This window comes from Panthera tigris, chromosome A2 (genome assembly GCF_018350195.1).
Source record: "Panthera tigris isolate Pti1 chromosome A2, P.tigris_Pti1_mat1.1, whole genome shotgun sequence".
Lineage (NCBI taxonomy): Eukaryota > Metazoa > Chordata > Mammalia > Carnivora > Felidae > Panthera > Panthera tigris.
Window position 1 is genome coordinate 108876588 of NC_056661.1, and position 3961 is coordinate 108880548.

At 41.3% G+C, this 3961-nt stretch overlaps 1 non-coding gene across 1 annotated transcript; it reads left to right on the plus strand.

The window, feature by feature from the left end:
* Positions 1-1225: 1225 nt before the first annotated feature.
* LOC122236786 lies at positions 1226-1329 on the plus strand. Its single transcript, XR_006215039.1, has one exon. It is a non-coding gene; the product is annotated as a U6 spliceosomal RNA (small nuclear RNA).
* The last annotated feature ends 2632 nt before the right edge of the window (positions 1330-3961 follow it).

The following is a 3961-nucleotide window of genomic DNA, read 5'->3' on the forward strand; positions in this document are numbered from 1 at the left end:
GTAATCTGGGTTTCCCAGGTGGAACCAATCTAATCACTTGTGTCTTTCAATTTTTTTTTTTTTTTCAACGTTTATTTTATTTTTGGGACAGAGAGAGACAGAGCATGAACGGGGGAGGGGCAGAGAGAGGGAGACACAGAATCGGAAGCAGGCTCCAGGCTCTGAGCCATCAGCCCAGAGCCCGACGCGGGGCTCGAACTCACGGACCGTGAGATCGTGACCTGGCTGAAGTCGGACGCTTAACCGACTGCGCCACCCAGGCGCCCCACTTGTGTCTTTCAAAGCAGAGAAATTTTCCTGGCTCCAGGCAGAGGGAGATGTGCCCACAGAAGGACAATCAGAGAGAGGCAGGTTGAGGATCCCACCTGGTGTTCCTGGCTTTCCTGGCTTTGAAGATAAAAAGAGGTCAACAGCTGAGAAATGTGGACAGACTAGAGAAGCTGGAAATGGAACAGAGTATTGGTGAGTTGAAATTGGTTTAATAATTTCCTAATGTTAATGTGTACAGCTCATGGGCTACTTGTTTAGAATTCATATCGCCAGACCTAACCTCAGGCATTCTGATGCATTTTATCTAGTGTGGGATTATATCTAATGCCTGATTCATTATATCTAGTCAGAAAGTTAACTTCATTTGGACAACCATTAATCAAGATGAGCTCAAAAATCCATCGTAGCCTGATTTTATTAAAGGTAAATTGCCATAATGAGAAAGAATGAAATCATGACATTTGCAACAACGTGGATGGAACTGGAAGGTATTATGCTGAGTGAAATAAGTCAGTCGGAGAAAGACAGATACCATATGTTTTCGCTCATATGTGCATCTTGAGAAACTTAACAGAAGACCTTGAGGGAAGGGAAGGGGAAAAAAAATAGTTACAGAGAGGGAGGAAGACAAACTATAAGAGATTCTTAAATACAGAAAACAACCTGAGGATTGATGGGGGATTGGGGGAGAGAGGAAAAGGGGTGATGGGCATAGAGGAGGCCACTTGTTGGGATGAACACTGGGTGTTGCATGCGAGCGATGAACCACGGGAATCTACCCCCAAAACCAAGAGCACACTTTACACATTGTATGTTAGCCAATTTGACAATAAATTATATTTTAAAAAAAGTAAATTGCCATATTTACCTCATAATTTAGTCCTTTTTTTCCATATTTATATTACAGAATCAGACATACCCGCATAGGTACTTTTGACTGCATTTTAGTCAGCTTGTGCTTACTTCAGCAGCACATGTACTAAAATTAGAACAACACGGAGATTAGCATGGTCCCTGCGCAAGGGTGAGATGCAAATTTGTGACGTTAGTCATCTAGATGGCCTCTTTCTAGAAAATTTGGAAATTTTTAACCTCAAGTTTTGAAAACTTCACCAGGGGAACTTGACCAGAAGGATCAGGAATGTCCTCCTCTGGAACATTTACTATGCATGTTTATTTGTTTAATGCGTGTCTGCCAGGCTTGTCTGTAAATTCCATCAAGGCAGAAATCAGTAGCTCCACCAAATGGCAACAGGCCCGACCCCATTAATCAAGAAGCACTTTGTTTTCAGGTACTACCATTTTGAGGTAATGGTAGGAGAGGTGCAGGGCAGGGATAGATTGAAGACATATTCAGGAAATAAAATGAGCAGATCTAACATTCTGCTGAAGGATTGCAGAAAAATATTCTCGAGCTTCAAGCTTAAGTTGTTGGATGGGCATATCCCCAGTCAAGGAAGAAATGCATTTGGTGGGAGATTAGTTTGGGAGATCATATGTTTTGGGATGTCTGTGGGAGCTAATCATCCGTGAGTAAGTGCAGATACATGGGAATCTGCACTTCTCTGGCGGGGCAGATGCCCCCAAAGATGCCTGTGCTTTCATTCTCAGAGATGTTGTTTTCCATGACAAAGAGACTTTGCACATGTGTTTGAAGTTAGGAATCTTAAAATGGTGAGTGTACCCTGCATTACCTAGGTGGGTCCAATCCAATCACAGGCGTTCTTTAAAGCAGATCTTCCCCAGCTGCAGAGAATCCCGGAGGGCAGCGTGGAAAACCCTCAGCCTACTGTTTGTTGCTGGTTTTGACGCAGAAAGGCAGCCTTGAGCCACGAATGCAGCATGCTAGCCTTCAAGACGCTAGAAAGGTAAGGAAATGCTTTGTCACAGAGTCTCTAGAAAGAACTCGGGTTTGCCAACACCTTGTTTGTAGCCCAGTGAACTCTGAAACTGATTTTGGACTTGTGACCTTTCAAACTGTAAGAGAGTAAACTTATGTTGCTCTAAGCTTACACCCATTTGTGTTAATTTTTAACAACAACACTATAAAATGAATAAAGCCACTATCCTGTTTCCCCAAACAAAGCAAGTAAGTTTATGAAACTTGATAACGTAATTCTCTGGGGCCACATTCTCTAAAGCCAAGAAAAGGAGCAAATTCTCCCCCTCAATTCCCTTTCATTTTGAGAGACATTTGCTTAGTTGTTGATCTCTGAACTGGGTTTTCACGGACAAATTCTTATGATGCTGCTGAGGAAGCTGGCAGGTGAGGCATGCTGTGACATCCAACAGACAACACAGGGCTGACTCTCTACCAATCACAGGGTCAAAGCCAGATTTTGAAAGAGAAAATTTCACACTCTGCCCCAGTTCTCATTCTCAGTATCTGTCAGTTTGGATTTGCTCCATCACTAGTGAAACTCATGCTTTCCTGAGAAGCGGTGGCTGAGCTGTGTTTAGGGAGGGAAGCATGGGTATCTGAGCATGGCTACACTTAGAAGCAACAACGTAAATTGGACACCTGTCTTCCATAATCTCTGATCCTTCTTGTTGAATGTTACAATGCAGTCTCAGGAGAATCCGTTGATCACCTGGCTGAGACAGTGGTGGTCAGTTTTCCCTGCTGTAAGATTACTCTTTTTTGGAACTTTTTTTTTTTTTTTTTTTTTTTTTTTTTTTACATATTCTTGTCTTTGGAAGAAACCGACGATGTGCAACCCAAGCATGAGGAGTGGAGGGTTAGGTTCTCCCTCCTTGAATATGGAAAATATGCATAAGTTATTTGGAAATCTGTGCATATTTGTCTAGTCTCCACTTTTTTGAGTAAAGTCTTTATAGCGATATGGACTTGTGACTCCTATATTCTGATTTATAATGCACTACGACTTTATTTTGTTGATAACTTCTTCTGCCTTCAGTCACTGGGAGTTCTTTACGTTTGTTGCTGTGTCCTGTTGACCTACTCATATTACTATGGGGTTTTTTTTGTTTGTTTGTTTTGTTTTTCTTTGTTTTTGAGTGCCACCTTACTTTCTGGCAATACAAGATCTCAAGATTCATCATGTATTTTTCCTGCCCCAGTCCTGGAATCAGCTTTTTTTTTTTTTTTTTTTATATCCCCCAGGAATCCGTGGTTATTTTCATTGGTGAATGGTACTATAAACCAAGATCTGAGTATTAAGTGAGCTCATTGCTACCAGGAAGTTACTGCGTTTAGGTCCCCTTAGGTGGCAGAGTAAGGAAATATATATATATGCATGCATACTCTAGCCTGTGTATATATGCATACCTATAAATATCTTTATATGTGACCGTATTCACTGATACTAAGCTGAAAGTGAGTTCATGTGGAGGTCTCCAACTCTAATCCATTACCACATGGATTATTCTAGTCTCTCCCCCTTGCTTTTCTGTAGCCACCTACTCCAACTGTGAGAAAACTTGCTCCCACCATCCGTTTTCATTTAATTAATTGTTTGATCCCAAGAGAGATGTGTTTCAAGTGTTAACACATATCCCCAGGAGATGCAACTTTGTTAACTGGAATACAGTTCTTATGTGTAGTTCCAATTAACTTTAGAGATCTTATTTCCTACATTACTTAGGTTAGCAACTTTTCCTCCACCCTCTTTAATGACATTGTTTCAGATATTTGTAACTCTGTTAGATTCTTTGTCCCATTCTGTGTTTG